The sequence below is a fragment of the Rhinolophus sinicus genome, linkage group LG05 (assembly GCF_036562045.2).
Source record: "Rhinolophus sinicus isolate RSC01 linkage group LG05, ASM3656204v1, whole genome shotgun sequence".
NCBI classification, from domain to species: domain Eukaryota; kingdom Metazoa; phylum Chordata; class Mammalia; order Chiroptera; family Rhinolophidae; genus Rhinolophus; species Rhinolophus sinicus.
The window spans coordinates 111090742-111116937 of NC_133755.1; the positions used below are offsets into that span (position 1 = coordinate 111090742).

The 26196-nt window shown below is 37.4% G+C and overlaps 1 protein-coding gene across 2 annotated transcripts in view; it reads left to right on the forward strand.

Moving 5' to 3' along the window:
* Nucleotides 1-26196, forward strand: part of KCNQ5 (potassium voltage-gated channel subfamily Q member 5) — a 529926-nt gene that overhangs the window by 167702 nt on the left and 336028 nt on the right. The gene's annotated exons all lie outside the window — the stretch shown is intronic.

A 26196-nucleotide genomic window follows, 5' to 3' on the forward strand; every position in this document is an offset into this window, starting at 1 on the left:
ATCTTAATTTTGAATTTTTTTTCAATTGACTTTGAGCAGTTATTACAGTTCAACCTACCTCTCCTGTTTTATAGGCCTTAAAACTTGTTGCTACTACATAATAACTGGGAGAGCATAACTGCAGGGCTCCAATTACTCTGGCAAAGGGAATTTATTACATTGTCTCCAACTAAGCATGTAATTAATGTCTCTGTTTCGAGACCATTTCAGCAAATTCAAAACCCGGAGACTATGCATATGTATTTAGGGATGCACAGGAACACTGGTGATGTCTTCTTTGCAGTGGACAACAAAGCCAGAGGGATTTGGTGAAGAGTATGGACTAGTTTATCATGTGTTGCAGATATTTTATTGTAACTAAAGATGTGGTGTGCAATAAAACCTGTAACTCTAAAAAGTCTCAGCAGGGACAGAATTCCCACCCTCCCACCCCCCATCGCTTCAGCTCCCCTACCCCCCCCCACCCTCACCCCCACCCAGGGAGTCTTTTAAGTGGGTGAGATGTTTTCAGGTTGTCACAGTATCTGGGCAGAGGTCAAAAACGCTGGCGATCTGTGGGCTGTTGCACTTTGAAATCCTGCTGGACATTTATGTAGGTAAAAAGCCTGTTAACCTAGTCTGAACTTAAGCCTAACTCCGTTTTACAAATAAACACAAAGTATTTTTGCACGATTTCAATACTCATGAAATTTTGCAGGAATGCAACTGCTGTATAAATCAAGAGACAACTGTAGTTAGTTTTATTTGGAATTTTACAAACAGTTGGTTACCATTTTTTAAAAAAAGTATTCCATTGATGGCAGGCCCAGCTTGCAGTATTTGAGTTGCCAATAAAACATGCCTATATTATTATACATTTTCAGTACTTGCAGATTCAAAGATTCTGTGTTTAGGTGCCACCATCCAACAATTTAATTACATCTTCTAGTCAAGTGTACCATGCCCTAACATTTATTGAACTATGTTTTTATTATGCATGACTTTCCTTCTATTTTCTTTATATTGCAGGTTTTTGGAGAATTGTATGTTTCTCCAAAAATTTCTTTATTCATGAATTTCATTTTGGGGCATTAGAGAGGCATTATAAAATAATTATATTTTTAAAGGAGAGTTAGGTGAGCTAAGATTAAGAACAATTCTTCTAACATATATCATTCCTCCAAGGAGAAGGGGGATGCTGCTTGTGCAGACATGTACACTTCAGTGCAAAGAAAGAAAAGGCAGGAAAGGGGCCTGGGAAAATTGGCCCTGATTTCAGCTCCTACTGTGTGTCAGGCCCTGTGCCCTGCCCTTCAAATGCATGGTCTCATTTGTGTGCACAGTGCTGAGAAATGCCACGTGTGCTGTGAATCTCAGGGCTCGGGAGTGCCACATTCAGAGCTGTCTGCTTGACATTTGGAGAGCAGAGATTGAGTGGAAATGAGTGGATGAATATTCTTGACACTGCGGGAATGTTAAAATTATTTTAAAGTTCTATTAAATAAGTGACAGTCTCAGAGCCTGATTTAGGGGAGCTAATGAAATTTTCACAAGGAGGTATTATCATGAAGTTTGAAAAAAATGTATAGTAGATGCACACACGCATTCGTATGCCTATGAGTGTCAGTGGGCTCATGCTTCCTATTTATAGCTTCCAGGACACATCCGTAAGTGATAAATGAACATTGAAATGCTACACATATGTTTATATCCACTTTTAGCTATGGAGTTGTTTCAAAAGTAGTGTCTCCGCTAAGCCAAATCCCAGGCATTTAGAAAGTACAAAAATTTAATTTTCAAAAAAAAGAACGAAAAAGTAAAAAGAAGGAAAACCAAAGACTAAAAGATATGGCAGTCATAAATCTGACACAAAATTATATTTAAAAAGGACTGCATGAAAAATAAACTTTATCAGAATTCAGTGCTAATCCTTCTTTGTTGGTTGGATATAGCTTTTAAAGACTGACAAAAGGGAACCTTTCTGATACAGAGATATTGCCTAAGCCTTTTTAAGCACTGATAATTTTCCTGTATAACATTTCAGAGGTGTCAATTTAAACATTCTATAATTTTGAATAAATGAGAGATTGCTTTCTTTTTTAAATGCCCAGGTAAAGCTAAATGTTAGTATTTAATAAAGAGAGGGTATCGGTGCATCTCATTTTTGACTGACCAGAGTATTGCCTTAAGAAGGAATAAAGCAAATGTAGGAGGGGCCGACTTCGAGAGAGAGGGTGCCTAGGCTGAAAATGTGGCATATTGCAGCCATTGCAATAAATTGGAAGATAACTAGAATTGATCTTTACAAATCCCTCTTTCTTAGATTTCCTTTGTTGCAAGTTGTAGAAACTCAAATAAAACTATTTTAAGCAAAAATGAGAATGTTCTTTCTCACTTAATTGAAAGTCCCAGGGTATTATTTGCTTCAGGCATAGCTAGGACTCAAGTTTTATTAGATTGGTGCCTTACTCTCTCTGTTCCCATTTCTTGACTCTGCTGTGCTTCCTCTGAATTGACTTCACTCTAGAGTAGACTGTCAACATGTTGGTTAATGGAGACACCATGCCTAAATTATCCTTATCCAAGCAAAGTGAAACTTCCTTTTTCAAAAAAAATATAAATAGATAAATAAATAAGTGATAGATGCAAAGATAAGATAGTGCTGGGATGTGTCTTATTGAACCAATTTGGGTCACATGTCCATAAAGCAAATACCATGGACTGGGGGATGGATGGATGATGCTAATTGGCCAGGACAAGGTCAGGGGCCTTCATGGGGGAGGGGTGTCAGCTCCACCAGAACCTGAGCCAAATCACTGAGATTGGAGGAAATGAGGTTCTATATCCTCCAACAGCTGGCGGTCCTGCCCAGGGGGAACAGCCAGATATGGAGAAAATCTGTTTTACATATATTACAGTCACATAAATCATGATTTTATTCATCTTCCTCTTGAGATATAAAAATGCATAGTTAGAGAATGACAGAATTTTAAAACTGAAAGAGACTTTGTAAATGTAATTGAAAACCATCAATTTGAGTAATTTGTGAGAATTTGCTCATCTTTAATTTGAGTATTGCTAATTGCAAGAGCTGTTTATCTTACAGCAGTGCAAAATACTTGAGTGGAGTAATATAAAATATAAATCAGAATTTTTTTAGAAACATTCAGTGTGTATCTCAAAGATATTTTAGTAATGGTTCCTTAAGTGGACTACAGGAGTTAATACCAAAAGTTTACATAAAATTAAAAAACATACCCCATCTTTTTCCCTTCCCAGCTGTGTTATCATTTCGAAAGTTTTTATTATTATAGTAAGTTGTTACTCAGCCTAAGGTGTTTATTGAAAAACAATTCTGATTTTTTTCTTCTTCGTATTCTTGATTCCTCTGGTCACTCTTTTTCCTGATTACTGCAGATAAACACAATTCATTTGCCCTCTTTGCTAGCAGAAGATAATCATTCCATAAATATATAAGTGATCATTTCAGAAAACATACACATTTAAAAGAATGTAAAACGAACTCCAAATGGACACATTCTCCCAACTCTGACAATGATGTGAAGCAGGGGTCATATTCCAAACCAAGCCAGGACCACAGGGAGCCAAAGAACTCATTTGGGTCAGCAACTGGGTCTCTCAGTTCCTTATAGCTGGTGATAAGGAGGGCAAGGTCAGGTATCTGACCTCTGGGAGTGGCTACACACCCTGGATCTGAGGCCAGACCATAGCACTGATTTGAAGGATATGGATAGAGTAATGCAGAACATTCTCCAGCCCTATAAGCATATCTGAGAGCATTGTGCTAGTAGCCAGACTTTTCATTCCAGGCACATTTACATCATATGGGAGTTATAAAATGATAGGGAAAGTATCAAACTGATTTTTGCTGACCCATGAAAGTTTAAGTTTTAAACATAATTAGATGTCTTTGTCATATTACAGACAGTAATATTAAATTTTGCAGGAAATACTGATTGAAAAATTTCCAAAGGTCAAAATTGAAATACAAATAGATACAGTAATAGGATTAAAGGGCAAGAAGAGCTAATGGTGAATCTGTTCATTGAATGTAATGAGATTATTCTCAGGCAGATGAGTCCTCAGCTTAAACAAGAAAATAAGCTATACAGAGCAGAGCAGACATATAATATTGCACCTTCTATGAACTCACTACCTTTCTGTGTTTTGTTAACATATCTCCATCCTGATTTCTTTTTGGAAAACAGAAACATTTTTCATAGAATCTCAGCAAAGCTTCATGGAAGTAACTAAATTTGTATTTAATCCTAAATTTACCTATGTCAACTAGGTATTAACTATCCTAGTTAGTCAGAACAACATCAAATAAAAACTCAAAATGACTTTGAACTATGTCATTTTTTTATTTAATAAAGTCTTAAGTATAAATATTATTTGTTCAAGTTACATTGGCAAGTACACCAATACTCTGTCAGAACTCAGCCAATTAAGTTAATGAAATATTTAGTAGGTTATTATAGTGATATTATTTAGCTCAACTGAGTTTTAATTCTGTGAATAGGATACATTACATATTAAGAAATTTTAATAGATTTTTATAAAATTGTGACTTCTTTCATTAGCAACAACAGATCTACAACATGAATAAAAACAAAATAAAAATTGAATTTTGGCTAGTATTTTTGGCATAAAAAAAATCAACCTATTAAGTTATTAGGATCCTATTTACAGTTTTTTAAACTCTCATTAATTCTTTATTAGAATTATATACCTTCGATCTTCATTATTAGTTGCCATTAATCAATTCTTGAGTGCCTAAAATAAGAATGTCACTATGTGTAAGACATTAAACCAGTCTCTGGGGAAACAAATAAATATAGAAATCATTGATCTTCTTAAGGAATTTACAGCCTAGATGGAATGCAAGACATAAAATACTTAAAATAACAATTAACAATATAAAGCATTCTATGATACCCAATGAGTGATTTGGAGCAAGACTATTATGGGAACTGAGCTAGGTCTTGAAAGACAAAGATAATTCGTAGAATGTGTTTGAAAGCTCACAAGTATGTTCAGATGCCTCTTATGCCAATATTTCCTTAGATGTGATCAGTCAGTATTTTTGAAACTATCTTTTAAGTTGATATTTCAGTTTCAGGCATGAGGTTTCACTAAGACACATTATAATACATAGTATAATTTATAAATATGAATATTCTCAGGTGGGGGCACAGAATAGGATTTTTCAAGCCCTGAGTTCATGGAGCATTGACATCATGAGTCCAAAAGCTGCCTTTCTTTTTATATAACATTTAATTTTTTAAATTGTATTTGTCCACTTTATCTCCAATTTTCAATTCCATTTTCCCACATAGGCACCTCTGTGTATATATTTAATGGAAGCCCTTATACTCCATATTTATATATAGACATATAGTGGGATGTTTTTAAGTTTACAAACAGTTGTTTATTTAAATGGAAGAGCATGACATAGTAGTCAGAGTTCTCCAGAGAAAGAGAACCAATAAGATATTAGGATAGGATATTGAGAGAGAGAGAGAGAGAGAGAGAGAGAGAGAGAGAGAGAGAGATTCATTTCAAGGAATTGACTTACACAGTTGTGGGAGTTGGCAAGTCTAAATTTGTAGGGCAGATAGGCAGGCTGGAAACAGGCAGGAGCTGATGCTGCAGTCTTGAGGCAGAATTTCTTTTTCCTCAGGGAAACCTCAGTTTTGCTCTTTCAGCCTTTCGACTAATTGGATGCGGGCCACCCATGTTATCAAGGTAATCTCCTTTACCGCAAGCCAACTGATTATAGACGTAAAAACACATCTACAAAATACCTTCACAGCAACACCTAGATTAGTGTTTGATTGATAACGGAGCCCTCTAGCTTAGCAAAGTTCACACATAAAACTAGCCATCACACATGGCTTCTGGTGTCCTGTTCTACCTGACCAGATCTGACCTCGACCCATCAACTAACTTTATTAACTTAAAATTATATGCATAGCTTCAATAAGAGACTACATGCTGAATTTAACTAAGTTGTACACCCCATTTAAACTCATAAAGAAACCAGAATCTGTATTCTCTACAGCCCAGTCTAGTAACATTTTCCTTCAAAGCAAACATGCAGGCTCCAGAATTACAATGTGAAATGGATATGAGGAGGGCACGGAGACTAGTTACTGGCATAATAGTCCTTAACTCTGGGATGGTCCCTGTGCTGTTGTTGAATGAAAATGAGAACTCGCCTTCAGTGAACATATCTCAGGTGCCAGACCCTGGCCCAAGAGCTTTTCATGCCCTTCATTCACTTCTCGCAGCAATCTTATAAAATTATTTCAAATAGTATAACAATAATCTATTTGTGCACCTTCCAGATGATGCTGGAGAAGTATCAAGTCTACCTTGAAAAACTATATTCCTAATTTTATAAATTATTCTATTGTATCAAAATTGCCTACTTGCTGCATTTTAGGGCCATTCAGAATAATTCAGACTAAAACGGGATGTGGGGTGGGATCCGTTTACTTTGATTGTTAGCACCTATCATTGAGTGCTTTAGATTGAATAATCTTAATAATCAGACTAATAAATAATTATAAGAGAAAGCCTATCTTTATTTCCACCTTCATGCCGTAGTCCCCCAAGTTACAGTTTGGGTTTCAGAGTAAAGCCACACACTTCTTAATAAAGTTTTATTTAACCTTTCATCCCTTATGCAGCAAAACGGTGGTAGCAATTTTAAATTAGTCAAGCATTTTATCCAATAAAGCAAGCAGTCCTTACCTTATCTGCTGATGAAATTGACCTCTGACTCAGTTCTTGTCCCTCATGCAAGGAAAGGAGAACGTGACCTCATATCATTGTTTTAACATACAAAGAATTCTATTTGTGTTAGCCATAGTCTCATTTCAGTAGCAAGGATAAAAATAAGACATATTTCTAAACATAGGGGTTTTTTGTGTATTTCTGAATCAAAGCATTTAGTTTAGAAAGAGCCCTGGAGTCCATATAGAGGAATCTTCTTAAGGTCCACGAGCTCATGTTGTACAGCGAGTTAAAAATAAAGCAGAGGCCAGAACCCATGCTCCCACCCCCTGGTTCAACTGCAGCCCAGTCAATTATGCTGTGTTCTGGTCTTGTTAGAGTTCAGTCTCGTAAAACTTATTTCTCCTTGTAAACTCTTTCCTCTTATAAACATGCATCTCTGTGTTGAACTTAAGGAATTATAACATGATCATTGTATTATAGTAAATAATCTTATTTATGATTCTTCCACTATCAGTCCCTGGGCTGCACCAATGTTAAAGTTTCCAGAGACAATCGGGGAGCTGTTTTAAGAGATGGCACCAGGACATTTGTTCTGGTCTCTAACAGCAGTACCTGACCTGATTCTAGAGACAACCACAGAGTCAAATTTCAGGCTAACCACGGTCAATACTTGTCTTGGACATAATCTTTGTTCTGATTGTTATACTCCTGTTGATTCCCCTGTTTCTGAAGAAACTCCATTTGGGGAATGCAGGGGGTGTGGAATATCATCATGTGTAGGTTCATTCTCAACATTTTAATTTTGCAAATACAAATAATTTTATCCAATGGACTCAAGATAAAATCTGGGCCAGGAACACACTTAATGGAGAAACAGTTACCACACTGCCTACTTGCTAAGTCCTAAGAGCCACGACCCCCTAAGTTTGGTATGGGAATTGCCAAGCATATACATTTCTCCGAGGATCTTAACTCTCATGGGTTTTTCCAAAAGTTTATGCTTAATGGTTTTAGTTTCCAAAAGTAGAGCTTGCTATCTATACCAGTTAGGTCGGCCTGGTATGTCCACACCAGAATATCCTTCCATGTATTAGTTCTGTCCTATAAATTAGTCTCACACCAGATTTCTCCCCCAAAATTCTGGAGCCTTGGCTACATTGTGTTAATGCTTTAAGTGTCTTATATACTTGCTACAAAAAGAAAACATGTTTCTAATATGTTCACAGACTGTAGTTACTACGACATATTGGTCCTACTTGTCATCAAATAATTTACTTAATTGGTTCTTTGACTATAGGCTTAACTCCACAGTCTCTCTCATCTTTGTTATTTTTCCCAAGTGGTTTTCCAGAAATTCCTTAAGAAAGATTTTTCTTTATTCTTAGAAATAATACTTTTGTTTGTGAGAAATATAAGAAGCCCAATAATCTTCCCTTGATAACTTTAGTAGCGATAAGGTACATTTTAGGAGAGGAGTTAACACATAGCATATTATAAAACTTAGAGTCTTAAATATAAGCAAAAGCATTTTAAGTCACATTTTTATGACTTTACATTTCACTGTTCTGGATTTTTTTAAATTTAATTTTATTAAATTTATTGGGGTGACAATTGTTAGTAAAATTACATAGATTTCAGGTGTACAATTCTGTATTGCATCATCTATAAATCCCATTGTGTGTTCATCACCCAGAGTCAGTTCTCCTTCCATCACCATATATTCTATTTGTTCTGGATTTTTGAGATGCTTCATGGTATACTTTACTCTTTCCTGATACCTAAAATCTACTGAAAGGCAATTAATGATAAAGACATGAAGAAGGAAGCAGGGTGGAAGTGGAGCCCAGAAATATCTTGGTCTCTGACTTTATCTATTTTTTCAATAGTCTGCCATAGTTATCATTTTTTTACTTTCAGGATGTGAAATTAGTCCCATGTTCCTAGACAGAAACTGAAACTTGCAAGAGTATATTCTTTTTTATTTTGCATTGATTGAGATCTTTGCCAAAGAGTGCTAATTTCTTAACTATGTTCATAACCAGTAAAGGGGGATAGAGGCATCATTCCCAACAACATTGATAGAGCCAGTTGGCACAAGTAATAAGACAGGCAAAAATGCAAAAGGTGACAAAACCTGCAGCCCATAAGGAAAGGGTTAGTCACCATCTAAGTAATGCCCTTAATAATATGTTTGATCCCTTAGCTTACTGGTTGTAAATATAATATACATTTATTGCGTTAAAGTAGAAAACTAAAAAAAAATAAAAAGAACAAAGTTTTCTAATAATTCCACTATTTGAGTAGCACTATTTCTACTATGTTGCCGTATTTCTTTCTGATCTTTTTAGACTATATATGCTTAGACCATTTACTTAACTTTGCAACATAATATTTATCTGTTTTCTTCAAAATTCTTCTCAAAACTTATTTTAATGGCTTGGTAATAATCCATCATGTGGAATTTCCCTATTGATTATCATTTTGTTTATTTTCAGTTTTTCACTATTACAAATTCTACAATGATGAAGACCTTTGTACTAAAACCATTGTGAGAGAGAGAGAGAGAGAGAGAGAGAGAGAGAGAGATTATTTCTCTGGAATAGATTTCTAAAGGTGGAATTACTGGTTCATAAAGTTATCTCCACACATGTTATAAAATTGATTTTCCAAAGGATTGTAGCAATTTATAATTTACACTTACACCACTCCTTTACTAAAGTCTTAATTACAAAATCCATCTATGCAGCAGGTGAGGGGTAGGTTTTCAAGTACTAGTGTAAATGTAAATTTAAAAAAAGAGAATTTATGTAAGACTCTTTGGTAATGTGAAACTTATGTGGTATGCCCTTTCTGAATGGCATAATATTAAATATGGAAATATTAATATTAAAAGGAGCACTTAATTGCCAGGTACTACTGATTATCGTCAGTGAATTACATCATAATCTTCACAGATATAAGTGCTCAGAATCTAAAAGAATTTAGTACAGATTAATGAAAAATAACTCTCTTTTATCCTGTTTGTTGTTGTTTGTTTATTTCCTCTTAATGTTTGGATGGCTTTTTTAAGAGTCGTAAAGAGCAGGATAGAGTATGTGTCTTTTTTCTCTTATGTTTATCCATAGCTGTTAAATTGTTTTTCACATGCTGTTCTTGTCCCCACAATGCTTCAGATGGGCTTGGGGGAAGACTTTGTGGGTTCCAGCCCAGTGTTGTATAATGCAAGAGCAAAACTGGAAATGGCTTGATAAAATAGTAATATACTTACAGGGCAATTCAACAATATGGAATTTCTTTCCCATAAGTTGATTATAAATACATACATACAGTTATTTCCCAACAGTATGGGATTTATGTCCCAGTATGACATTTAATTCCTAGTTATAAATACATTGGCCAAACATCTTGGTGTCTTGGAATTTTCAGACCAAATTTTATTTCCCATACAGGCCCTCACAAGATGACCTCTTGAAACCTAAGCATTACTAGTCTATGCTTATAGCCTTACTTTATCTGCTCTTTTTTTTTTTTCTGTCCAGTTTTGGTCCTTAGGGCTTTTGCTGAACTAACTCTAACTCCTTACCTTATCTTTTTAAGGATTAATCATTTTCTTGTTTTTAATTTTGTTATTTTTAGTTTTATTTTTCCATTGTATGGGAATAAATCTATTGATGGCTTATGGCTTGAATATCTCTTTTATATACATAATAAGCATTCAGTACCATAAGCAGCCTTTGTCTCTCTCATTATTAATTACATGTATGTCTTGCTTGCCACAGAGATTTGTCAATGAGCATTCTCTCAGTCTCTGTAGTAAAGAGCTTTATTCCAATTATTTATTTCTGTGTTTGTTTATTTTTGATGTCAGAAAATCCTACAGTTGTATTATTTAAATCAGCCAACAGTAGTGTTAAAACAATGCAGGTTTTGATATCAAAATATCTGGGTTCAGTATTAGCTACCTCTTGGTGGTATAATATTCATACCATAGGACCAGCTTCATAGTTAGTACTCAATAAATTTTTATTTTTACTTCATCATGTTTATTTAGTAACATATCTAAAAACATATCTATTGTGTATAACAATAGAAGAGATGTCTCAAAGGTGTAATTGATTTATGCAATACTCACCTTTTCTCTCAAGGGAAGGTAGAATCTATCAAATTATAAATTATAAATTAAATTATCATCTAAAGTCAACATCTTTTGTACTTTGGAATTATTTCTTTACTTATTATCTTCTGTCCTGATTAATTTTGAGCTGAAGCACTGGTTCTCAAAGTTTGGAATATATCACAGCCACATGAAGGAACTTGTCAAATAGATGTCTAGGAAGCATCCCAAATATATTGAACAGTGGGGCTCAGGCAATTGAATAGTGGGGCTCACTAGAGCTTGCAAACCACTGAGGTAAATTATTATTGTTTAACACTCTTATGTGCATGCAACGTACCTGTTCCGTGGCCCCCACCAAACCTCCTAGAAAAAGTGGCATCTGAGATAAGACCTGAAGAACAGGAAAGAGTTGCTGTCTGCAGGAGGCTGGGAAAGGATGTGGGAAGGTGTTCCAGGCAGAGGAAGCTGCAAGTGCAAAAGCCTATGGAACAAGAGAACATGGTCTTTGTGGATAACTGGAAGAAGCTCAGTATGGCTGTTGCGTGGAAAAGGATGTAGGAAGTAAGTAGTGTTAATAAACTGGACTTTATCCTGAGAGTTGCCAAAAGAGAAGTTAGCAGGAGATAGATGTGATCAAATGCTTCTTTTACAAAGATCCTTCTTCTGGCAGCAATATGAGAGTTGGCTGGGGTCAGAAATTGGAGGAGAGAGTCAGTGGTGGCCTTATCCGGGCTAGTGGCAAAGGAAATGGAGAGAAGTGGACTGATTTAAGAGATGCTTAGGAGTATCTAAGGGAGAAGTCAAGTATGATTTTAAATTTTCTATATCAAACAACTGAATGTACAGTTAAGACGGGAAACAGGAAGAGCATTTACCGCTGGGAGTGGGAAAAGTGGAGCGATGCAACATAAGAAGCAGTGACTGAGTTGCTTTCTTTTTTGTTTGATCTCGAATATTCAGTTAAGTTGCCTACATTAACCAAATAAAAAAGATATCTATTAAGCCTCCGTTTCACTGAGAAAGATGTAACCATCACCAAAGCCATGTTACCTTTTGATTAGCCAAACCTTTAGTTCTATTTCTTGGGTAAGTCATCTTGATGACCCACTGTATCTATTTAAAACAAATCGATTCAAAGCTAGAAAAACGAAACATCCTTTTTATTTGTTATTTTTATGTCTTGTGCCTTGGAACTGACAAAGAAGTCTTTCCTAAGCCAGGTGGTGAATGAAAATGACTGTAAAAGCGACACCACATTTTTTGATTCACATCCATGTTGACCAGGCAATACCTCGCACACAGAAGAACACATGTAAAAATAATAATCTATGTGGGCTGGATGCTGACTGCGTTTGATGGAAATTTGCACACAGAGCACTTCCTTATTATTTAATCCAAATAATGTCAAGACAAAGGAGCATTTACTGGCAGTCAATCTGCCCTGATAACAGAGATATGTTGCTTTCTAATGCTTCCCCTTACTTTCACTTTTTTCTAAAGTTCACAGATGTGCCCTTGATGTGGTCCGGGTATTTTTGTGAACTGCTGGAAAATTTCACTCACACACTAATGGTTCCAATGAACACAAAATACCTCTTCCAGAGAACAGTTGCCAATAAGCAGTATTTTTAGAGGCACATGTCACAGTTTCTGTTTGCCTCTGTTGTGACTGTTAATGGGCCCTGAATGATTAGGAAACAGCCTCTGATAAAAGGCATTACCCCACTGCTTCATTATATACTATGGGCAGTAAATATTTACTACACTTTAGGCTCAAGCTAACATGTCATTAAACTGTGTTCTAGTTAAATAAGTTCCCAGCGCGTAACTGTTACTCCCCTGAATGTGTTCGCCATTTCCCTATGTCTGAAATAGCAAATCTTTCCTTTTGGGTTCCTACAGCTAAATGCCCCTACACAACAATGTTATATCATGCATGCATTCTACCTCGGGTAAGCATTTTAGTTAGCTTTCTGAATTCTTTGGTAAACTCAGCTACTCACTCTAGGAAACTCTCCCTGTTTCCAGTAATATCTTTGACCTGTTGAGTAAAGGAATCCTTTTCAAAGAAGTAGGAGGTGAAAAACACACAGTACATGGATCTAGACACTGGAGTTGATATGACATTTTATTTCACAGAATGCATGTACTGTGATATTCTGGTATGCTGGGAATAGCTTTCCTCTAGGGGACAGAGAACCAGGATTTCTGGTATCAGACCAGAGTAGAAATCGTTTTTTCCTTTCCCATCATAGGAGTAGTAAGAGTATCAAACTTTCTCACCCTCCAGCTCTGCAGGGAAGCTTTCTGTTTCTTCTGCTGTGTTTGAAAATGAAAAAGGAAGTGCTTGCTATTGAAAACAGTCCCAACTACTATAACGTTAGTGCTAAAAATTATGACTGTAAGCAATTAGAGGGGAAAAGTCGTTCAGGTGCCATTTTGGCTTTCTGTAAGCCTGGCTATAAAAATAAAGTGCCTCTTTGGGCGTGCTTAGTCATTACTTTGGGGTTAAGAATGAAGACAGGGAAAAAATATCTGAAACATAAACATGTGTTTTTCATTCTGACATATAGAGTTAACATTATTTTCCACAGCTACAACTATGAAGGGTTAGTATCTTTTAACCTATTTTCTAAAACATCATGGTAACATTTTTATGCTGGCTAACCTGGAGGTGCTAAGAATACCTTGTGTCTGGTTCTGCTTGGTACAGAGTATTCACTTTTATAAACTGATGAAGTTCATTTCCATGTGTTTACACAAGGGCAGGAAAATGTCTTCTTGCCTAGAGCTCAGGCATAGCATCATCGCACGTGGCTTTGCTCGAGCACAGACCTCGCCAGGTGGCTTCAAAATGCAGGGGGAGCGGGGAGTTGCCAGGGTCGGAGCCTGTGTGCAAAATAAGCTGCCACAGTTGGCACTGAACTTCCATAATAATTCCCCGTGCTGTTTAAAGCAAAGGAAAATTCTGGTGACAGTCAGCATACTTTTGGAAGAATCGTGGAGGGAGACTCTTTTCTTTCCTTCTCTTCGCAGAATCTTGTATTAGGTTGGTGTAAAAGTAATTGCGGTTTTTGCAATTAATTTTAACTTTTTAAGCCACAATTACTTTTGCACCAACCTAATATTTGTGTTTGCTTCCTGAATCCAAGGAAGTCTAATAAATTCCCAATTCTAGAGAAGGTCATGAAGTCTCATTTAAATATTATCAGCTAGTCAGCTTTATCTTTTCCTGTCTTAGGAAAAGACAATTTATTTTTCCCGTGTGTATGGGTAAATATACTACCATATTTCCCTGAAAATAAGACCTAGTCGGACAATCAGCTCTAATGTGTCTTTTGGAGCAAAAATTAATATAAGACCTGATCTTATATTTTACTATAATATAAGACCCACTATAATATAATATAATATAATATAATGTAATGTAATGTAATGTAATGTAATGTAATGTAATGTAATGTAATATAATATAATATAATGGGTCTTATGTTAATTTTTGCTCCAAAAGACGCATTAGAGATGATTGTCTGGCTAGGTCTTACTTTTGGGGAAACAGAGTATAAATGATATATGCAAGTATCTCCTTTCTACTAAAAAAGAACACTATTCAACCAGCAGTTTTCTTAAGACAGGTTCCTCTCATTATTAATCTTCTGTACCCCCACAGCTCTGTAGCAGTAACAGCATGTTTCATACTCTGTGTGTATTAAAGTTATTTAAGGATGATTCTTTCTGTCCCACTGGATTATGAGCCTGTGGGTGCTAAGCTCCAAGGCTCACTGGTCTCTGAAACTCATTCCTAAAACTGGGAGCCCCACTCCTCCTCCAATGCATAATCCAACACTTAACCCTTAGTGGATACTGAAATCATGTTTATTGAATAAAATCGTATTGAACAGAGAGCCCACAGGGAACAGCACTCACTCTATGCTGAAAATATTTGCTGTCAGAATTCATTTCATGGTAAAACCCCTGTGTGTTCTGTCGTGGACTTACGACTTACTGCTAAAATTGTGTACACAGAGTAACTTGGAACTGTCATGAGAAAAATAGGTGAGAACGAGCTAAAGAGCCACTTTGTATAAGGAATATCACTGCTGGTGAGGCATGGAGGTGGGAAGGCTGATTATCTCTGTGTAGAATGGAGCTGAGCTGACTGAACTGGCTTCAAAGGCTAAACCAACTGAGAAGCCACAGTGAGCAGCTCAGTAAGTGTGCCCAAGCTTCTCTCTTAACTGTTAGGCGACGTCACAAAGGTTTTAGGAACAAGTGAGAGCAAATTATAAAATAAGCAGCAAGCCACGCTTTACCCCAGGACCTACTGTCCTGAGAATTCCTGAATCAAGGGAGGGGCATTTTTAAGTGGAAATACGTATTTGTTTTGTTTTTTTGCATTTTCACCCTGAACATGCCCAATCTCATCTGATCTCGGAAGCTACATTAAGCAGGGTTGGGCCTGGTTAATACCTGAATGGGGAAAAAAATTTTTTTTTTAATTTAAATGGACTAAAATGCATATTTCCCTATGTGATTTATAATCTATTGAGAACTTATTTATGAGATAGTGTTACAATAGAGTGTACCCTGTTTGGGGAACATTCTAAATGTGATTTCATTCCTGGTGAAACCAAGCATTCAGTTTTGCTTTGTTTTGCTCTTCTCTGTTTTATTCCTTACCTAGAGATGCTATTTATTCCCCAGTGAGGAAACTGTGGTGTTTCATCTACTTGATTTTTGCAGTTCGCTGTATTTGTTTTTTATCAGTTACCTGTGACTGAAATGAACAGTCTGAGAAATATATATTTAAACCAAACAAAACTTTTAAAATAGCCTTCTTTTCAGGGGCTTGTTTCCAGGATTCTCCCAGCATGAAGGTCTCACCCTGAGAATATGTTAGCCAACTGAAGAAACAGTTATTTTTGAAGCCACTTAAGTCCAACTTATTGCTGGGTAACAGTAATATGACTGTGTAAGGTATTTCAGTGGTTCGTTAGCATGCGGCACCTATGAGAATAGAGAAATAACTCTTGAGCCAACTGAGCCTCTTCCTGTACTTCCCACAATTGATAGACATTGCTTTAGCTCACACCTACCTCATGTACCACCTTTTAAAGCGAAGACTTTCATTTAAGTTACCTTGTGGTACCCCTTGGACCAGGCATTTAGCAGCAGTCACTGGGCTATTAATGGATGATCTTGGGCTTGCTGGCTGTTTTGAACCCTGGTTTGTGCTGCCATCACCCAGAGATGATGGGGTCAGGCAGGATGAGGGCAGGAAAGAGGACAGGCAGGGCTGCTGCCAGAACAAGAGCACAGCCCAGCACGGTGCCAGCCCCCACACCACTGAGGCACAGCACTTTGGGGCAAGGAAGAGAATGCAAGGAAAGTACAGGGGTGCAAGACAAACAGTGATACAGCACAAGGGGCAGAAAAGGACTGGGTACCCAGTGGAGGATGGTAGGGCCGTCATGCCTCCTAAAAAGAGCATGTCTTTGCGGAATGTGGCCCCTCGGAGAATAGGATGAGTTAGCTGTTTGACTGTACCCTTCAGCCACAGTGTGATGTAGTAGTTCACTCCTTAAACTGCACCCAAGCTGCCTGGCTTCAAATCCTCACTCTGCTACTTACTAATTGTGCCACTTTAGGAAGATGACTCAAGCTCTCCTTGCCTCTGTTTCTTCATCTATAAAATAGAGGTTATAAAATCATTACCAACATCATAGATCCCTGTGAAAATTACTTACATAATATAAAATTACTTACTCTCTGGCTCACTCCTATGAAGAGCAGTAGCTGACACTGGGAGTTAACTATTTTTTGCATTGTATTGTCCTTTGCAACTCCAGAAGCATGCTAGTGAATTCTTTAATTTCTGTATGGCTTTCTTCCACCAGTAGTATTTGCAAGAGTCTTTGCTTTCTTATCAAATCCTTTGCAGTAAATTAATTTTAAATTTTAAATGCAGAGGTTTACTCATGTGGAACACCTAAGATTGGAGGTATAGTCCCGGTCTTTCCTTTTTTCATCTTGTTAATTGAAAACGGTACTGGGGATACTACCAATCCAGGTCACAGTGACAAAAAGAAGAGTAACTTTTCCTTGGCTGTTTTTGTATGCATTTCTTTTAAAGCAAAATAGAACCCTTATTTAGAGTTTTAAGTAGGAAACAATTTGGTATAATAGTCACAATTTTGCATGGATCTTCACATAGAATCATAAAAGAAAATAGCAAATTCAAAAAAGAAAATAGCAGATATCAAGAGTGCATGGAAACAGATTGAAGGAGTGGACCGTGGTGAGCTTGGGATTTGGGATTCAATTTTTGGTCATCCATTTTTAATTACGTATGTATGGAGCTCCGGTGCTTGGTGTTTTGAGGGACATAAAAAAGAATCAGACATGCTTTTTATTCTCAGAGAGCTTAGAAATTCAGGTAGACGATATGTACATGGGCACTTCACATCTCCAGAACCTATCACACACCTGGCAGGTAGGAATTGTGAATTGTTCACTTTTTATCCCCAGAAGATGGCAAAATGAGAAAATACGGCAAAAGATTACAAACCAGTTTTTATACATGCCCTAAGAGAGATGGAAAATTCAATGGAGAGATGAGGGGAAAACCTGGACGAGCCAGGTCTTCACTGATGTGCGGGATATGGGCTTTGTGGATAGAGAGGTCGGGAGCAAAGCAGTTAGCAGGTGTTAGAAGATTTAGGAAACACAGGAGTAATTGTGAGTACTTTAGTTTGACTAAAGGGAAGTGGTGAAAAATGAGACTGGAAAGTAGATTGGCTCTGGACCTATCAGGAGCTTGAAAGTTAGGCTTGGAAACTTGGACTTGATTCTAGAGGCAGCGAGGACCCATGGAAGATGTGAGATAGAGCAGGGTAGTAGCATGATCAGAGTTGAGCTTCGGGAGGATGAATCATTAAAACGGATCAGTAAATTTCCAATGCTGAATACAGTGGGGATGTGTTGAACCATCTGGCTCTGAGTGTAGAAAGGATGAGACCGGTGCAAGAGGCACTTAGAAGGTAAAACCGATGACTCATTCTGAGCCCCTTAGTGACAGATGATGCTATGATTAGCAGAGCTAGGCAGCCCAAAAGGGAGAGCTGGCTTGACAGGGAGATGAGGAATTTTATTAGGGTCATATTACGTTAAAAGTTCTGGCAGGACATTCAACATCAGAACTCAAGAGAGAGATTTTCAGTGAAGAGGTCATTCACATACAGAAGATATTTGAAGCTTTGGAATTAATTACCAAGCGAGAAAGGCCTAAGAACAGAAGACTAAGGATATATCCTCAAGTATACTTCCACTTAAAGAGAAAGAACACACCAAGAGGGAACAGCAAAAAATAAAATGAACACCTTGGAGTATCGAGGAAGTCACAGAGAGCGGAAGTGTCAGAAAGAAAAGCCCAGACAAGAATTTTATTGTTGCAAATAAATATAGAACCTGAAAGGAGATGCTGAATTTGGTGACTAAGAGGAAGTTGGTCGCATTCCATGAGAGCAGAAGAGTAGTGAAGATCAAACCATGCTATAAAAGATTAAGAAGGGAATGTGTGGGGAGAGAGTAGCTTCAATGAACATACATTCTGACAATTAAGTTAGTGAACTTGTTGCAACGATGTTGCTCACCTTTTTTGATATCAGAGGGATTATTCATTATGAATTTGTGCCAACTGGACAAATTGTTAACCAAGTTTACTATTTGGAAGTGCTGAAAAGGCTGCGTGAAAAAGTTAGACGACCTGAACTTTTCGCCAAAAATTCATGGCTTTTGCATCACGACAATGCACCAGCTCACACAGCACTGTCTGTGAGGGAGTTTTTAGCCAGTAAACAAATAACTGTATTGGAACTCCCTCCTACTCACCTGATCTGGCCCTCAATGACTTCTCTCTTTACCCAAAGATAAAGGAAATATTGAAAGGAAGACATTTTGATGACATTCAGGACATCAAGGGTAATATGATGACAGCTCTGATGGCCATTCCAGAAAAAGAGTTCCAAAATGCTTCAAAGGATGGACTAGGCGCTGGCGTCGTTGGTGCATAACTTCCCCAGGGGAGTACTTCAAAGGTGACCATAGTGATATTCAGCAATGAGGTATGTAGCACTTTTTCTAGGATGAGTCCGCAAACTTAATTGTCAGACATCATAGAAGACGTTTTTTAGAATGTTTGCTAGTAAAAGGAAAGAAATCTTAGAATTGTCTCAATTTTAATACTCCCTTAAATTTTGCTTGGCAATGAAGGAAAAATAGTAGAATCAATTTTGTAAGAAAAGGGAGAATGCAACAGGGCTGTAAACTGAAAGGGCCCAGGACACCATAAGAGAGTAACTTGAAAATTAATGGTGGATGGTACAAGATCACAAAGCACATAGTAACATATGGGACCAAAGACGTAACTGATATGTTCCAATTTTATGAGATTTACATTATGCATATAGGTTATTGTAACAATGAATGTGGTCTCCCAAGCAGCTCAGAACTGGCCATGAGGAGAATACCAGTGGTGGATGAGCCATTTTATGATCCAGCCATGTGGTTGCCCATGCATATGGCCTGTCTTCCCATGGACGAATTACCTTACCTCTCTATTACCATTGTCCTTCCATGAGCATTGTCTTAGTAATATCACAGAAATAGCCTGAGTTATCTCTTCACAAGAGAGTTCCTGAAGATGGAAAAGGAAACCAGACTAAGTAGTGCATTCAGGAACAAGCAGGGAGAAAGTTCTCCTAAAACCTGCCTTGCATCTGAAAGACAGGAGTCAGTACAATTGTTTCATTGGCCTAAGACTTTCAGAAATATATATGGGGTCCTGTCCAGGGGCTACTAGAATGCATGTATTGTCAATGTCAAGTAAGAATTGCTTCAGAGTAAAATATCGGGGAAGGCAAAATGAAGATTTACCTATTTCCCCAACCAGGAAAGGCTATATAGACAACTCCATCTTAAAAATAAAATCACATTCAAATGCTACAATTAATGTGATTGTTATTATATTATTATCAGCACTAATAAAAATGGTAAAAACATATTTTCTCACTTGCTGTAATATATCTAATTGAGAAATGGTGAGAATAAGGTGCAATTTATTCTAGTTTAATAATGATGCAATTATATGAGAAAAATCATCATAGCATGTTCATTTTAAATACCTAAAACCCAAAAATTCTGCTATTTATTTGAATGTGTATGACTCAAAATTAGATTCTAAAAATATGAAACAAACATGTTGCTACAGCACAAGTACAAAGGCAGCTAAAAATACAGCATAAAAGTAGGGATAATATTTCAGAAAAAGGCATTAAAATTGAGCACCAGATTTAAAAAGTACCATTGAGCACATAGAACCAGAATTAAAGGTGGGTGGGACCTTGGAGTCTCCTCTGGTAGCCTCCTGGTTTTAGAATTGAGGAAACAGAAGCCCGAAGGGTCCAAGAACACCGTTAAATGGATACTTGCAGATTAATCAAGCAAAATCCCTTCAATAAATCAGTAGGGCACATTAAACTGTGACAGATTTTAAATTTGTATACTCATCAGTTAATTTTTTTAAAATGTCTAAGCTCAGTTTGAATGAAGCTTAACTTATAAGCAATAGAACTAGCTCTTTTAGATCATAAGTTAGAGAAGTTTGTCTAAGCATTCACACATACTTATTTAAACTTGTATTGAGTGTGAAGAAATGCTGATTAATAAAACCATGCCATTGAGAAGTCGTATGTTAATTTCAACATAGTTTTAAAAAATTAACTTGCTGTCTCTGTTTATTAAGACCATAAATCTCTGAATTCAATAAATGTTATGGGCACTAGTTAATACAGACTGCATTATTGTGGATATTATTAAGATATTTTTATAATTTTAAGAACATATTTTTGTTTATTACACAAAGTAAGCATATTGCAGAGAAAATAGCTTGAACGGGTATCTTTCTGAGTGTTATACATTTTAATTGTGTTCTGCATGTGTGACTATTTTGATTATTGGTTTTATGAAAGGTAAGCTCAGCTAATTTGAAATTTACATAAATACTGCCATGAATATTTAAAATCTATGCATTACTTAAAATGGGTGTGTTAGATTTGTCATGTATTTTGCAGAAGTATAAATATTACATCATGTGGGTGATTCTCTTGACCCTTACGTGTTAAGAATTATTTTCGAGGTATTTTGGAATTTTTTAATAACAGAATTATTTGACTTGCATAATTTCCTATTTCACAGTAATACTATAGTTTGATACATGCATATGCTTTGTTAGACATGACACACACACTGAAAAGAGATTTAATATCTATACATTCATTCATTATGGAGTAAAAAGCTCTGCTACTATTGATGTCCATTATTTCATGATTTGAAAACTTGACAAGTTAGTAACATGTACAGTAGATACAGGGAATTAATATTAATCCAGCAATAAAGCTACTAAATCAACAGTAAATCTGTGACTAGAAATACCAAGAATTTAAAATGAAATCATGACATCATATAACTTAATTCATATTTCTTCATAATTTGGAGCTCTCTCTTTTTTTTTTTAATAAAATCACTACTAAAATCAAAGCTGTTTGATGTTTCTTCCAAGAGTTTTCAAGAATAAGAATTATCTAATATTCCAAAAGCAATCTAAGTCTGCAACATCTAAGATAAATACTCAGTAAAACTTGTAGGGCCCTGTAGATGGGTCCCTTTGTTCCCGGAAAGACTGCTCTTCCTCCCTCCTCACCCATTTTCTAGTCCAGTGCCCCAGGGGCTTTATGGCTCATCAGCTGAGATGAGCCATCATTCCTGTTTGGCATGTCTCACCCAGTTGAGTAACTTCTCGCCTATCATGTTTTGCCAGCTCAGCTTTGGCCAGTGCCTCTTGAGCTTCTCTGAAGGTAACCTAAGCTTCCTGTTTGTCTGCCGTTGCAGTAGCACCTGATTTCCACTTCCTCGGCAGCCTGTTGACTTGAGAAGAGAGTCCCATGTTTAGTTCTGCTCTTGGACCCTTTCTCTGTTTCCTCTCTTGTCTCCGCTACTCCCATCCCTTCCTCTGCCCAGTGCTTTGCAAACCCCCTTAACAGAGGCTCGTCTAGCCGCGCATTGTACCGCTTCTCCACTTTCCTCACTCTCCACATCTCGGGCCTTGGAGTCCATTTTCCTTATACCAATGCAGGCCCAATAAGCTCCCACACTTCTACTCTCTGCCATAGTAATTGTGTTTTAGTCTATATTTTTCTTTTGGGACACCTATCAACTCCTCTTGTCATAGTGTGTGGAAGTTCAGGTTGACCAAAAAGAGGACCTCATGAGTCTCATTTGAGGGCCAAAATGCTATTGTCGTTAACTGGGTCGATGGGAAAACTGAGACATAAAGAGGTTAAGTCACTTGGACAGGCCACGCAGCTGGTGGGAATTAGAGCTGGAATTCAAACTCAGAGACTCAGGATGCCCATACATGTGTTCAACACCTCCCTGGACAATATGAGGGTAAGCAGGAGGGGCGGAATATTGAGGGGACTACTTACAAATCTAACCCATTTCAAGTCACCAGCAGGCCTTTACTTTTCTTTTTTTGTAAGTAGATTTAATAGGTTGCAAACTTATATGTAAATTCCAAAAAGTAGGTGTGTTCTTTAATAATGAGTATAGTTAAACATCTCATTTTTATATAGTAGGGAGAATAAAATGCATTTTAAACAGGAAGACAGATAGGCCTGGGGGAAAAGTTCAGGGAAGAAATAGCAGTTTTTTGTGCGCTCTCTGGCATCAACTCAAAGACAGATTCACAAAAGGACATAGGCAACCCTGGAGATACGAGTGAAATGTATCATTTCCCTCTGAAATGAGGATCTGCCTCTGAGTACCAGAGAAGTCTTAGATATGAACGTAAGGGTTTTGCAGATTATAAGAATTATCATTTTCTGAAGAATTATCATTTTCTTGCACGTTTATCTTGTGATTGCTGGAATATTTTATGAATACATTTATAAATGTGAAGGAGCTGCATTAAAGTATCCCACTGGACTCTTAGCTGGGCTTCTGGGGAAGAGAAGCTGATATACAGATAATGAATATGCATGTTGTGACAGGAATGGGAGGACAAAGAAAGAAAAGTGATGGGTACCACCAAAGACTGTGTGGCTTTAAAGACTGATGGAACAGTGAAGTTAATGTGGGGATGTTGAGACAGACTGATAAGACTTCTAGTAACTATGTTCGACAGATTTGAGAGATGTGGCAGGAGTTGCAACTGTAATCTTTGGCAAAGGGTGGTGGAATATTCTGCATAGTTACCTAACATTAGTGTTCTAAGCCATTTGAAATCTGTCCACAAAAAGAGCTCTCTACTAAAATTTCTGTTCCATGCACCCTCCTAGCCACCCCACCCCTAATACAAAAAAAAAAACCCTCTAAAGAAGGAATACCAGAGTTCAGTCCTGGGTTCTAATTCCTTTTCTCTAACATATGGACACTTACAGACATTATTCTTTTGCTTGAGCTTAACTGCAGCATACATATACATGAGACATAAATCTACTTGTCTTCCTCCCAAATTGCCTTGCATTGAATTTCATAAATTATGTCCTATCATCGTGGAAGACATTTGGAGCTAAATATTCCATCACTACTGAAATGCCACAGCCATTTATCTCTCCTCCAAATAGTCTCTTTTTGCAGAGTGGCCACTCACGAAGTTTCAAGGGGTTTAAATGTGTATATTGTGTATATATATATATATATATATATATATATATATATATATATCTCATAACTTTTTCCATATTTCTGGTCAGCTGGTAATTTCTGACACTACCCTTCTCTCAAATCATCTCTCCACCTCCTTTGCTTCTACTTTTATTAAAAACCAGTTATTTTCTACAAAGACTATTATACTTTAATTGCATTTCTTAGGGTCTGGGACTCTGTACTATCTCACTGACGTACCTTAGTGTTGCTTTCAAAAATGCCCTCACAAAACTCTGTTTAATAATTTCTAGTTTTCTCTCCAAGACTCTTGCAATGCTTCTTATTACCTAATAAACCGGGACCAAGGAATTCATTCTCTGCATTCAGGACCTCATCACCCCTTCTGACTGTCCCCATTGCATCCTATGTGCCTCTTGTTCACTACTCTCAGAAAGGCTTTTAATTTCCTGAACAGTCTTGTCCCCAAGGACCTACGCTTGTAGCATGCTCCATACCACCCTTCTTTTTCCCTCAAGGAATCTTGGAAAATCTGTTTCCTGCATATATCCATTCCTGACCAACTTGGGTAACTAGTGAATTCCTGAAATAACTGACAGGATGTAGCCTCTTGGGCCTCCCTGCCCTACAAATGCTAATTTGAACTTTGCTCCTATGGAACTTTATTATTACCTGCTGTCTTAATCAGCTCAAGCTGCAATAACAATATGCCATAAACTGGGTGGCTTAAACAACAACCATTTATTTCTCACAGTTCTGGAGACTGGAAAGTCCAAGATCAAGGTGCTGGCACATTAGGTCCCTGATGAGAGCTTTCTGGCTTCTGCTGCCTTTTTGCTGTGTTTTCACATGGCAGAGAGAAAGAGAGCTCTGGTCCCTCTTCCTCGTTTTATAAGGACACTAATCCCATTTGGGGGGCCTCACTCTCATGATCTCATCCAAACCCAGTTACCTCCCACAAGCCCCATCTCCAAATACCATCGCACTGAGGGTTAGGGATTCAACATATGAATTTGAGATGACACAGACATTTAATCCACAATAGCCAATCAGTTTCTGCTTGTGTGTGTGATCATTTGGGTGATTGTATTTCTGCAAACTCTCCACCAACCACAGAAGACGTGTCTAATAAACACTTAGAGATTTACTGCTTGATAAAGTCATAGAATGATGTGCCATGTTCTCCTTCGTACTTTCTCCATTCACCTTTCTTTGTGTGGTGTGTGCTAAGCTTTGTTCACAAGGATGGTCTGCACCATGGTACCCAGGGGTTAAATCACAAAGTCCAGCAGTAGGAGAGATATCCACAGAGATGCTTCCCTAAAGTGTGCTTCTTAAGCTGTGCATCTGGGAACTTGCGAGTACTTCTATTTCTTTGCGTTTTTTTTTTTTTCTTTTTCTTAAACAAGTTTTATTTTCTGTCTATTTTTACTGAGTCTCTATCATTCATTGGAGAATGGGAAGACAAATCAATTTATAAACTCCATGCATCAGTTTCCTATTGCTGCTGAAATTACCACAAATTTAGTGGCTTCATCACAAATTTATTATTTTACAGTCTGGATGTCAGAAGTCCAAAATGGGTCAGAGCTAAAGTCAAGGTGCTGGCAGAGCTGCATTCTCTTCTAGAGGCGCTAGGGGAGAATCCATTTTCTTATCTTTTCCAGAGTCCAGGGGCCCCCAAATGCCTTGGCTCCTGACCCCATAATCACTCAGAGCTCTGCTTCCGTTGTCACTGTTCCTTCTCTCACTCTGTCCCTCCTGCCTCCTTCTTATAAGGACCCTTGTAATCACACTGGGCCCGCTCTGACAATTCAGGATAATCTCCCATCTCAAGATCCTTAACTTAATCACATCTCCAAAGTCCCTTCGCATGTAAGATAACATAATCACAGGTTCCAGAAATTAGGACGTGGACATCTTTGAGGGACATGGAAATTATTCTGCCTACCCCACTCTCCTTGGTTGTCAATATGAACTTGTGTATAATACTTTTCATGTACTGAATTGAAAACAAACATATTAATATTCAAATGAAGAGAAGAAAGTTGTTGTTTTAAGATCCCGCAAGCAGGTGCTTACTGACTGATAGAGCATTATGTTGTACTTTTTGTATGGAAGATTATTTATCACATATTCTTAACATACCATGGCGGCTATATATCAAATTATTGATGCATAATACAATACATGCACATTCGTAGTATGTAGCACTAAAACTGAACAAGACCTAAAAAATGCCAGAGTTCCTTCCATACAATTTCTTAGAGGAATCTCCTAGAATTATGAAAGGTAAGGATATGTCAAATTTCTGAAAAATTCTCCCAGTGACACTTTTTCTCACTCTGCCTATGGTTTTTTCAGCATTTCTATTTGGACACAAACACTTTTCCCTGTAACACCTCATGAGCCAATGACAGCTGCAGAAGGAGCCCTGCATGTTGTTGGCAGGCGCTGGGGCTCCGCCAGTCCCTGACCCAAGCCTTTTCTGAGTCTGCCAGATGCTTCCCAGCTCCCTGCATGTCCTGCTTCTGCCACACGACTAAGGTTGCACTCTGTGGGCCAAACCATATGCTAGCTCAAGAACTCAAAAATAGAGAACGTTGGAATGA